The sequence below is a fragment of the Lolium rigidum genome, chromosome 5, assembly GCF_022539505.1.
Source record: "Lolium rigidum isolate FL_2022 chromosome 5, APGP_CSIRO_Lrig_0.1, whole genome shotgun sequence".
Classification (NCBI taxonomy): Eukaryota; Viridiplantae; Streptophyta; class Magnoliopsida; order Poales; family Poaceae; genus Lolium; species Lolium rigidum.
In genome coordinates this window covers 195219754-195233071 of record NC_061512.1, presented here as the reverse complement: position 1 = coordinate 195233071, position 13318 = coordinate 195219754, and the positions used below count along the sequence as shown (strand labels likewise).

Sequence of the window (13318 nt, the reverse complement as noted above, 5' to 3'; positions counted from 1 at the left end):
ATACTTTTAGCTTCATTTTCATTTTTTTACTTAGTTTGCCCCTTTAATTTTGCTACTCTTGCAGTACACTTGTCTTTTAAGCATTGTGTTCCATCGTCAGGCCGATATGTCGTCCGTTTCGTCGCACTTCGTCGCTCCGAATCGTCAGCGCCCGCTCGACTTCGTCATTCGTGCGCCTCTCTTCACCACAATTACATCCCGCCGATCTGAGATGACGAAGTTGGGAGGAAGGCCTGACGTGGTTGCTGCTGCTGCTACTTCTTGAGGACTCCACAGAAAGGGCAACTAGATAAGAAGAAAGATAGAAGAGAAGACGAACATAAGCGAAATAACTGAGATCATCAAAATTTGTGTTGCCGTCTCCTCTGGTGACTCTTGCCGTGGCCCTGGCTGCATCCCAATCTGGAGATGGTCTTCATCCATCCCTTGGTCTGCATTCATTTTTATCCCCTTTCCCCATTGTTCAGCTCGACTGGAGATTGCTACACGAGGTATGTGCTAGAAATTTTTGTTGGCTATAAGTTGAATCTGGATGTTGTTGTGAGGTTTCTTCCGTGCACTTTTGATCATCTTTTGGAAACTGCCTCCAGTCCTGTGGACATGTCTTTGTTAAGTTTTCACTTATCATCACGGTAAATAGTGACATATAGTAGTGTAGTGGAGATGTCCAATAGTTTACCCATCTGTTGAGCGAGAGGAGCCGTGGGCTGTCGTTAATTGAAAAGTTGAGGGAAGAAAGTTGTATTTGATATGCAAAAATCGTGCCAAAGGTTAGTTGCAAGCCTAGCACTTAATTTTTATGTTATTGTGGTCTGCTTTGCTTTTCAAATATTGCATGAATGCCCACCGTCGGATTTTAATTATGGCGATGAAAGAATGTCTCCAGGTGCAGCGTTGGTAGAATTTCATTCAATGTTATATTCAGAATCAGGTGCATCGTTGGTAGAATTTCCTTCGATGTTATATTCAGAATCGTACTGCTATTTCCGAGCTTTGGTTATTTATTTGTTTTCTCTAAAACTACAGAGTTCCAGTTCAGAATACTGTATTTTGCATGCCCTGTGTTTATCACTTTGCAAACCGGTTATTATTTTGAAGAACTAAAGTCGGTCGCTCGTTGTGATAATATGGAATGATTAGGTCTTACGGGTAGCTACTGTTCGTGATCACATAATTTTTTTTATGTATTTTTACGTCTTGTGAACTGCATGGTGCTTGTGAAATATGGTTTAGGTTGTGGAGGGATGTCCGTATCATATTAGCGTAGCACATGCACATAAGTAAAGCCGAATAAGATAGATATATATCCAGGAAAGCTCCTACCTCATAGGTAAAATCAAAAGCTGTTTTAGACAAGACAGAATAGTGGTGTTGATAGAATGCGGAGAGTACATATTCCAAATTCCTAGCTAGAACGTTCATGAAGACCTGTACTTCCAATAGAACATTTAGATTGCATCTAAAGAATTCTTTTATATCCTTTAACACTTACTCTAAAGCATTTCCTTGCATAAGATTGAACCTGAAACTTTTAATTATACTGATGCAGTCTACATAGGATTGAACGATGACAGTGAGAGTCCATTACATATATGTATGGGGCACTCTTTGCTAAATACGAAGCTCCAGCGGTATGTGTTTATGATGTACATTTGTATTTATATTGATATGCTGAACTCATACGCACACAAGTTCAGAACATATGATGTAAGCATGCTCTTTTAAACTAATTTAGGCATACCACTATAAGTCTATAACTCATCTTATCCAGTTATCCTGTTTGTATATACACTCTATTACTATCTTAATTGATCCGGCTAGAAAATGAAAATCCGATTGATGAGAGCGGAGCAGAAATCTCTTATCAAAGAAAAGGTTGGAAGTCCAATATCCTTATCATAGGATTACAAAGGAGATACAGGGAAGTTAATCTATTTTGTGCCTCTTTATTGGTTACTTTTATTGCAGTTACAACTAACGGACTAATAGATGCAGTTAATTAGGTCCCAGGTGGAGGTTGGACCAAGCAGTCATGAGAGAAAAGAAATAACACTGGAGCATCAATTAAATTGGATGCAGAAGCTCAAGCTCACATTGAGAAGCATAGGTACGCCCCTTTATTTGTAATGTTTCTTTTGGACCTAAGTCCGGCTTAATGCTCTCGGTAAAATCTGCATCGGTGAAATCTGCATATTATATATCACTACATATCATTTAGAATCATCGGAAGTTGTTTCTATTTTGATTGCTACAAACTTAGAATTGCTTTTTCATTTATATACATGAAGGAGAAATCTGTATGTATAGGTTGGCTGAGTAGCTGCCCAAGAGCATGAACGAGAAATTTTGTGTCGGCTCGCTAAATAATTCCATGTAATGTATGGCTGACCTGATGTTAAATTGCACATGAGAGTGCAAGGGAATTAGTCCATTCGATCTTGTACTTAGACAATACAGTTTAGGGCAAATTGAGGTGTCGCCCTAGATTTGTTTACTTATTTCAGGTCAAGTAGAAGAGGAGTTGGTAAGGAACGAGAAACACTTGCATCGTGTGTCTGCTGTTGTGGGTGCTCCAATTTGTTGTTGACATATGGCTAGCTACTGTTGTCTGCTGGTTATAATTGTGCATCCGAATTTTTGTAAAAGCGGTCTCATCTTGGTTACAACTTAAAGGGTCAGGGTCGATGCGAATCCTCTGAACAGACACCATGCACAAGCAGGGTAGGTGCACTTGAAAGACCAATCTGAGGGCACGCCGAGACCAGGGGATCATGTCTTAGAATCATCATGGCGCATAAGGTTTGATTCTCATGGTGAGGCTTACGATGTGATGATTCTGACCGCCCATTGGTTAGGATGATACTTTCAGCTTCATTTGCATTTTTTACTTAGTTTGCCCCTTTAATTTTGCTACTCTTGCAGTACACTTGTCTTTTAAGCATTGTGTTCCATCGTCAGGCCGATATGTCGTCCGTTTCGTCGCACTTCGTCGCTCTGAATCGTCAGCGCCCGCTCGACTTCGTCATTCGTGCGCCTCTCTTCGCCACACCTACATCCCGCCGATCTGAGATGACGAAGTTGGGAGGAAGGCCTGACGTGGTTGCTGCTGCTGCTACTTCTTGAGGACTCCACAGAAAGGGAAACTAGATAAGAAGAAAGATAGAAGAGAAGACGAACATAAGAGAAATAACTGAGATCATCAAAATTTGTGTTGCCGTCTCCTCTGGTGACTCTTGCCGTGGCCCTGGCGGCATCCCAATCTGGAGATGGTCTCCATCCATCCCTTGGTCTGCATTCATTTTTATCCCCTTTCCCCATTGTTCAGCTCGACTGGAGATTGCTACACGAGGTATGTGCTAGAAATTTGTGTTGGCTATAAGTTGAATCTGGATGTTGTTGTGAGGTTTCTTCCGTGCACTTTTGATCATCTTTTGGAAACTGCCTCCAGTCCTGTGGACATGTCTTTGTTAAGTTTTCACTTATCATCACGGTAAATAGTGACATATAGTAGTGTAGTGGAGATGTCCAATAGTTTACCCATCTGTTGATCGAGAGGAGCCGTGGGCTGTCGTTAATTGAAAAGTTGAGGGAAGAAAGTTGTATTTGATATGCAAAAATCGTGCCAAAGGTTAGTTGCAAGCCTAGCACTTAATTTTTATATTATTGTGGTCTGCTTTGCTTTTCAAATATTGCATGAATGCCCACCATCGGATTTTAATTATGGCGATGAAAGAATGTCTCCAGGTGCAGGGTTGGTAGAATTTCCTTCAATGTTATATTCAGAATCAGGTGCATCGTTGGTAGAATTTCCTTCGATGTTATATTCAGAATCGTACTGCTATTTCCGAGCTTTGGTTATTTATTTGTTTTCTCTAAAACTACAGAGTTCCAGTTCAGAATACTGTATTTTGCATGCCTTGTGTTTATCACTTTGCAAACCGGTTATTATTTTGAAGAACAAAAGTCGGCCGCTCGTTGTGATAATATGGAATGATTAGGTCTTACGGGTAGCTACTGTTCGTGATCACATAATTTTTTTTATGTATTTTTACGTCTTGTGAACTGCATGGTGCTTGTGAAATATGGTTTAGGTTGTGGAGGGATGTCCGTATCATATTAGCGTAGCACATGCACATAAGTAAAGCCGAATAAGATAGATATATATCCAGGAAAGCTCCTACCTCATAGGTAAAATCAAAAGCTGTTTTAGACAAGACAGAATATGTGGTGTTGATAGAATGCGGAGAGTACATATTCCAAATTCCTAGCTAGAACGTTCATGAAGACCTGTACTTCCAATAGAACATTTAGATTGCATCTAAAGAATTCTTTTATTTCCTTTAACACTTACTCTAAAGCATTTCCTTGCATAAGATTGAACCTGAAACTTTTAATTATACTGATGCAGTCTACATAGGATTGAACGATGACAGTGAGAGTCCATTACATATATGTATGGGGCACTCTTTGCTAAATACGAAGCTCCAGCGGTATGTGTTTATGATGTACATTTGTATTTATATTGATATGCTGAACTCATACGCACACAAGTTCAGAACATATGATGTAAGCATGCTCTTTTAAACTAATTTAGGCATACCACTATAAGTCTATAACTCATCTTATCCAGTTATCCTGTTTGTATATACACTCTATTACTATCTTAATTGATGCGGCTAGAAAATGAAAATCCGATTGATGAGAGCGGAGCAGAAATCTCTTATCAAAGAAAAGGTTGGAAGTCCAATATCCTTATCATAGGATTACAAAGGAGATACATGGAAGTTAATCTATTTTGTGCCTCTTTATTGGTTACTTTTATTGCAGTTACAACTAACGGACTAATAGATGCAGTTAATTAGGTCCCAGGTGGAGGTTGGACCAAGCAGTCATGAGAGAAAAGAAATGACACTCGGAGCATCAATTAAATTGGATGCAGAAGCTCAAGCTCACATTGAGAAGCATAGGTACGCCCCTTTATTTGTAATGTTTCTTTTGGACCTAAGTCCGGCTGAATGCTCTCGGTAAAATCTGCATCGGTGAAATCTGCATATTATATATCACTACATATCATTTAGAATCATCGGAAGTTGTTTCTATTTTGATTGATACAAACTTAGAATTGCTTTTTCATTTATATACATGAAGGAGAAATCTGTATGTATAGGTTGGTTGAGTAGCTGCCCAAGAGCATGAACGAGAAATTTTGTGTCGGCTCGCTAAATAATTCCATGTACTCGTATGGCTGACCTGATGTTAAATTGCACATGAGAGTGCAAGGGAATTAGTCCATTCGATCTTGTACTTAGACAATACAGTTTAGGGCAAATTGAGGTGTCGCCCTAGATTTGTTTACTTATTTCAGGTCAAGTAGAAGAGGAATTGGTAAGGAACGAGAAACACTTGCATCGTGTGTCTCGCTGTTGTGGGTGCTCCAATTTGTTGTTGACATATGGCTAGCTACTGTTGTCTGCTGGTTATAATTGTGCATCCGAATTTTTGTAAAAGCGGTCTCATCTTGGTTACAACTTAAAGGGTCAGGGTCGATGCGAATCCTCTGAACAGACTCTATGCACAAGCAGGGTAGGTGCACTTGAAAGACCAATCTGAGGGCACGCCGAGACCAGGGGATCATGTCTTAGAATCATCATGGCGCATAAGGTTTGATTCTCATGGTGAGGCTTACGATGTGATGATGCTGACCGCCCATTGGTTAGGATGATACTTTCAGCTTCATTTGCATTTTTTTACTTAGTTTGCCCCTTTAATTTTGCTACTCTTGCAGTACACTTGTCTTTTAAGCATTGTGTTCCATAATTTTTTTTAGGTATGTTTGATGTAATGTGTTATGCATTTTTTACCGATGGGGGGAGACAGTTGCACTTGTTATTCCTGCTTTCTAACTTCATTTGCGCGAGGAGATAAAGTAACTATAAGTTTCTATATTTGTGAATCCTTGCAGAGAACCTGTCGATGATGAGGAAAATACAAAGTAGGAGGAGAAGAACAAGGATGTTGATCATGTAATTCTGCTTTGCATGTTGTTTCAGTTAGATTCAATTATTGACTTGTATTAATTTATCTCTGATGATTTTATCATTTGTTGCATTAATTCAGGATAAGGTGAGATCATGGTTTAGCAACCCAGGAGTTGGTGGTAGAGTTGGCAAGTATCTTACAACTCGGACATCTGGCTCTTCTGATGCCACTGGAAATGCCACTTCAGCAAATGGTTCAAGCAAGAAGAGAAAAGCGAAGGTGTTGATCATAGTATTTAAATTTCCCATAAAGCTCACAGAATGTTAAGGCCTCTCCGTGATCTACTTTCATTAGTCAGAACATAAGCGACATGTTTTTGTGCACCATCATGTTCTATTTTGAGATACGGTACATCAGTACTAGATTCAACACTTGGGAAGTAATTTTCTCGCTTTGGTAGTTTTACCTTATATTTTTGTATAACCAGTTCTTCGAAAACTTGAAAATATGATCTACTCGAGCTGAAAGTATGTACATATAGCCTACTTTTGGCAGATATTTCTTTCCCGCTCATTATTGTCAGGAAGTAATACAATATTTCTACTGTTAGATTTATCTTTCATTGTCCTATTGCCTACATTCTAATCACATTATTACTTCTCCATATTTATGTTCAGACTCAGAGGCTCTCCAGAACCAGATGGGTACCCATTTACTGATTCCCCAGACCATGATGAGTTGATGACGTAGGTGATTTTACTTATGCTAGTGATGTCATAAAGTCACTTAGCCAGCATACTTGATGTTTGGCATGAAGTGAATTAAATGGCATCCTAGCTAATTAGTTCGTTTATATCATTGATGTCCTCCATCATACTTCAATTGATAATATAGAAATTTCTTTCAGATTCAGATGAAGGAGAACCGGCATTATGAGATACTACTACCATTTTATTCATCTTTCGCTATGAAATAGCAACCAACAATACTCATTTACCATGATTAACTTCCATTTCATATCTCGCTATGAAAAGCAACTGGTAATATTTTTGATTCTCAAATATGTCGTGTTGGCAGTCAACTAACTAAACTCATAAGTGTTATGATGTTTATTGCTTTTTTCAATGGAAGACCTGAAGGCCACAAGGAAAAAAGATGTTGTACAAGTGACTGCACTACCAGTAAAACGTATCAGTCAGTAGTCCAATCAGGCATCAGCAGTCGATGATTTCAATCATGGATTTTAGCGCATAGCAGAATCCTATAAAAATGTGTCAAGGTTTCCCGTGACACTACATAAAAATGCGCATATCAATAAACATCATAACACTTATGAGTTTAGTTAGTTGGCAGTCAACACTTATGCAACTAACTAAACTCATAAGTGTTGGCAGTCAACGTTTCCTGTGACACTACATTGAAAAGAAAAGCTAACACAAACCTTTTTATCTTGGTGCAGGTTTTCTTCTTCTTGGATTGGGTGAAATACCTGTTAAATGATGTCAAATTATTTAAGTCATTCCTGACAAGCCTTCACACCTTGCTCTTTGGATTGGTACTGCGTCAGGTCACATATTCCCTTAGAAGAGGTAACATGTGACAAGATTTTACTTCAACCTGGTGAAATGTGAAACATTTCTTAAATGTTGTAAGTAGTGTCACATGAAACATTGTATGTGCTAAAGTGTCATTTAAATTTGATCATCAGGGACATTATGTTGTTGGATTCACAGAGTGATAAGATTGTGACTGAAAGATTTGTTTAATTTGGTTTTTATTCCTTTTCAAACATAATTATCGATATGAGAGATTTGTGCTGGTGTTCGTCTTTCTCAAAAAGAGAACCTGACCTGAAACCATATATTATTTTCTACTTCGTATTTTGTTATGCTATATCCATGATTGAGTTATAGGGAAACCAATATAGCGAAAAGGAAAAAACATGGGATGCATAGTTGAAAATTATTTACTGACACCACTGGCAAATAACTATCATGTACATTTTGTCAAAAATAGGCATGCATGATTAATGTCTCTATATCTATAAATTATTTGAAAACTTTACATGTACATAACAATATGTACTTAAGAGGTGAGAAACAACTTATTCATAAGAGGTGAATGACATGTACTCTCCTAATTAGTATGGAACCATTAAAATATTTATGCGCCCGTAGCAACGCACGGGCATTTTACTAGTAAGAATAAAAATTACGGGTATGCAGGTCCTTGTCAGCCCACTACCACGTCAGTTATGACCCATCGCATCTGCTTCTTCCCCGCGATGCACCCCACCCCAATCACACTGGTAAAAAAAGGCAATCCAATTCTTCATCTATTCAAGTCAAGCGGCGCCTCGACCTTCCCTTGCAACTACCCAGGCGGCGACGGAAGAACGGAGCACCACAAGCCGCAGTGGGACGGCGGCGTGAGATTGAAATCATTCGGCTGGCCGCCGGCGTACACTGTACAAATAAGGTGCATAGGCGGACTTCGGTGGGATATTACTGGTTTTCTCTTGCGGAAGGACGGACTGCAGAAGCGATTGAACGGGGTTGTGACCCGGCCACGACCCAGGTCGACGCGCCGTCGTTCCCGACCCTCGATCTGGATCGATCGGCCCTGGGTCGTCGAACGCGCCATCGATCCCGTTTCCGGCTACGACGGCCGTGCATCCCAACACCGCCCGCCCGACCGTCTCCGTGAAGCTGTTGTGCCGCCGTCTTCACTAGCCAGATGCAGCCGCCTCCCGATTGGTTAGTAATCAGTTGTTTTGCAACGTTTCATCCATAGCAATTGGAGAGCGCTGATAATCCTTCGGAGGTTTGAAAGCCCCGAACCTCCGCCTCCGTAGCCGTCTGATCACTCTAAAGGGAGCGCTCGTGTCCGTTGGATTAGAACAGGCACAAGTCGCTTTCTTCGCACGTGGGTGGACCCCAGCACCGCACCAGATTGCAGAGTAAAAAGGAGACAGTCCGGCCGTCGTCTCCTCGAGCGCAGGAAGCCCATGTGTGCCTCCGCGCATGATCTTCGGAGCGCCGCGCGCGGCGCCGGGCGGTGGGTTTGCAGCAAGGAGGTGGCGCCAACAATGGTGATGTTCGTCGCTTTGTAGGTCCGGCGTTCGCCACATGCAGCTCGGGTGAGGCACCTTTGCAGCTCCGACGTTCATTGCTTGCAGCTCTGACGGTGCATGTTTGCAGCTCCGACGTTCACCGCATGCAGCTCAAGTGACGCACCTTTGCAGCTCCGGCGACGCACCTTTGCAGCTCCGGCGGTCGCCGCATGCAGCTCGGGTGAGGCACCTTTGCAGCTCCGACGTTCATCGCTTGCAGCTCTGGCGGAGCATGTTTGCAGCTCCGGCGTTCGCCGCATGCAGCTAGAGTGACGCACCTTTGCAGCTCCGACGTTCACCGTTTGCAGCTCCGGCGCGCCGCTTATATCTCCGGCGATGCACCTTTGTAGCTCCGGCGTCACCGCCTGCAGCTCCGGCGACGCACCTTTGCAGCTCCGGCGTTCGCTGCTTGCAGGTCCAACGACACACCTTTGCAGCTCCGGCGTTCGCTGCTTGCAGCTCCGGTGGCGCACGGCGGCGCACCTTTGCATCTCCGCCGACTCACCTTTGCAGTACTGTCAACACACATTTACTGCTACGGCGAGGCACCTTTTAAGCTCCGGTGGCGCATCGCCGCAAGCTTTGCAGCATGAGGTATGGCTGATAGCATCTGCGGCGTCGCCAGCTTGCGGCATCAACGGCGACTCTTCGGAGCTTTGATACAGGCAGCAAGGAGGCAGCGCCGACAATGGCTCCTAAGAGGTCACTGCCGCTTGGGGCAGCAAAGCCTACGAGATGGCAGAGGCACTGTCGCCTGTTTCAACAGTGACGGCGCCATGCCGGCTGGAGGAGGAGAGGAGGCGGCGCTAAAGCGTAGACAGACAGCCGTCATCGACGCGGCGAGCGTGCAGGCGCGGGCGCCGTCGCGAGCAGTGAGATGAGATGAAGACCAAGAGAAGGGGATGAGGGAGAGGTCGGGAGGATAAGGTTGGCGTGGCCTTGTGGTGGACGTGGTCGTTCAGCCACGAAAGGGACACGTGGTGGGCGGTCGACCCGGAGGTTCCTGTCGATGCAACCTCCGCCTGATCCGAAGTATTTTCCATAGCAATTTCTAGAGCAGTGTCCGTGGCTGACTCGAAAAGGAGCAAATTTTCCGGGGAAGACTGAGTAGGATCAGGTCTTAGATAGGATCTATGAGATCAATTTTTTTGCAAAGACAAAACATGTTTAAAAAATCTGAAAAAAAATCACAACACACATCTATGTTATATATGCAACGCCAAAAATTTGCAACTTCAAATTCGACATACATTTGGAGAGACAAAAAAGATAAATCTGAGTGTGAATAGTGTGAAATACTACTCAACCAGATCTGACACTATTCACATTAGAATTTGTCTTTTTTGTTTCTCCAAGTGTAGATCAGATTTTAGGCTGAAATTTCTTGGAGTTGTAGATACAACCTATATGCATGCTGTTTATTATTTTCAGATTTTTTCGCCTGTTCAAAGTATGTTTTTTCTGGGTTGATCCTATGATCCTACCTAATGGAGAGATCCTATACAAGTCTCTCCCCAGATTTTCCTATCTTTGCAGTTTGGATCAGGGAGTAGGCCTCACGTACGTATGTGGGATTGAGGGCCAGGAGGTTTTCTTTTCACAAAATTGTCGGGCAAGCTGTAATGTACGTGTTCTATTCTCATAGTTTATATCTACTACTGCAGAAGTGGAGATTCGTTACTTTTTAATTCTTGGCCTTTTTGGTATCCATCTATTGCTACTATGTATCTTTTTGTTTGGCTATATCTATTATCTGTAACCTTTGAGGTATACGGGAAAGAGCTGAAAACTACAGGGGCAGTAGGAAATAGCTTAATTCTTTCTAGCTGTTTATCTGGAGCATGTGGAGTCATAGGCATGTTTGGGCCATGTATCCTATGATTTTGTGTAGCGAGGTCTGATGCTAATCAGTCATGTTAGGCTTAGCTTAGAAAAGATGCTACTGTTAGATAAATATCCTTGGACTTTACATGTGACTGAACTGCTATATTATTTCTTTATATAACACTAGCCAGGAACACATTCTTTGGGTGGTCTATATCATTTACACTCGTGCTATTTCCGTAGAAAAGGGGAATATGAGTGGTTCTTATGGTATGCTCGTAACTGAATTGAACATGACTGTGGTCTAGTCCATTAGATGCTTATAACTTGACCCTTGTGTCATTCGGAGTTTACTAATTGTCAGTATTTCATGGATATATAAGGCATTACTGGGCACACGGCCTAGAGGAACTCAAGTGAACAACAAAGCTAATAGGTACACTCTCTCTCCCTCTCGGGTTAATTCCAGATTAGTTATAGTGTATGCATCTTCAAGTAGTTGCTGCACCAGCAAATGATGATATCATTACTCTCTGATTTGTATTGTATTAATTAGCAGAATGTCCATAAAATCTTTTGCATGGCCCTGCTTGTCTCCAAATGCACCTACAACATCCCATTTTGTAGTTTTATCCATGATCTGCTAGAATCTGAATTTCTTACCACAAACAGTGAACATGTCACCTCCATTCTCTTGTTGACTACAAAGCTGTGTAAGTGTGATCCTTTTTTTGTCCTTAACTATAAAATATTTTGGTGAAAATAGAGGGAACCTAATTGTCATAGCCAAGCGACTAGCATGTCTATGCTTATTCTTATGAGAATTTATCTACCTCGAGAGAAAACAAGGATACTCCACTTTCCACTTCCACAAACTTTCACCATATGATGATTTAACATTATACACATTTTTCTGAACCAACGATGATATATTCCTCCCTCTTTGAGCAGAGCCTTTCAACTAAAGTTGTGAGGCATACAATATCATTCCTAATATGGTGTGTAATGATTAATGAACTTATTTAATTTGATATATGTACATGTTTTTCTAGCTATTGGTTCTTTTGGTTAAAATTTATGAATATCTTACGTATATTTCTAGAAACTTATATCTTTTGTTAAATAGCTCTTGGGAGTTTCATCACAACGCATTCTAAATGCAACAGACAATTGAAGTACAACGGATTTGACTTTCTATGCGTTATGAATGTCCATTAGCTAATATGTGATGCAAGTGGTGGCTATAGAACTTCAAAAGATAGTTACACAGATATAAGATTTATAATTTCGTGGGTTCATGCTTTGAAAATTTGGCCGCATGAGTTTAGGTATTATTTTCCACTATAATGTTTCATTCTACACTTAAGGTTTGATATTAAGCGATTTTTCTGTGGCAGGGTATTAGCGATGACGCTCTGAAGTTGTGAGACTTGCACAATTGTGTTCCAATGAAGGATGTTGCTGCAATATTATGAACGGGCCAAGTTATCACAGAATGTCTTATATGATCTGTTTTAGATGTCGCTTACATTAGATATGCTTTATCTGGTAAAAATGGTACCAATAGAATGAGTGGGTGTTCTTAAAGATCTGCATTGATCATTAGAGCTTGTCAATGTTCCGGTGTAAGTTAAATATCTTAGAAGTATTTAAACTTTCTGTAAGTGATCTTCAACTTTGACTTTGGAGTGATATGTCCTGTGTAATACACATGATTTATATGGTGCTTTCATTGAATTTAATATTATTCTTCCTAATGAATGATATACCGGTATGCGCCGAAAACACAATTTTTTTTAATACTGAAATTCATACTAGTGACAGACACGATAATGGGCTTGTCACTAGAGAATCCAACATGGATGCGACCTTTGATCATGCCAGTGACATGCATATTTTTTTGCCTGTCACCCATCACTAATGACAGGCAGTACCGGTGACTGCATACTAGTGACAGGCACCTTGCCTGTCACTGATGAGCAAAAAGTGCATGTCACTGATAAAGGTATCTGCAGTAGTGTCTATGCATCGCGAGAGGAGGCAAAGACGGCCATGCGTGAGGACTGAGGAGGAGTAGGGAAGGGTGGCACGCTCAGAGGACGGCCACACGCGAGGAGGAGTAGGGAAGGGTGGCCGGCCGTAGGATTTCGAAGCAGGAGTTGGGGCCCTCACAGCCAGGTGAGGAACCTGAAGGAGAGCGAACGAGGTGTATGACGACACCAGTGGAAAGGTATGCGAGGTGCCCTAGCAGTACGGCTTGGTGGCGGAGTATACTGCCGTCGAGGAGATGTTGGTTGCTCTCATCTCGAGCCGAAGAACATGGACTTTGCACAAAGCAGGCATGTCGCTCGTCATCAAGACCGCTCATGAAGGCCAGCTTCCGCTTCATTTAAGTCAGAAGGT

At 41.8% G+C, this 13318-nt stretch overlaps 1 long non-coding RNA gene across 1 annotated transcript; it reads left to right on the top strand.

The window, feature by feature from the left end:
• Window positions 1-10669: 10669 nt before the first annotated feature.
• LOC124651516 lies at window positions 10670-12572 on the top strand. The gene is made up of 3 exons (XR_006987427.1): window positions 10670-10715; window positions 11159-11351; window positions 12313-12572. It is a non-coding gene; the product is annotated as an uncharacterized LOC124651516 (long non-coding RNA).
• The last annotated feature ends 746 nt before the right edge of the window (window positions 12573-13318 follow it).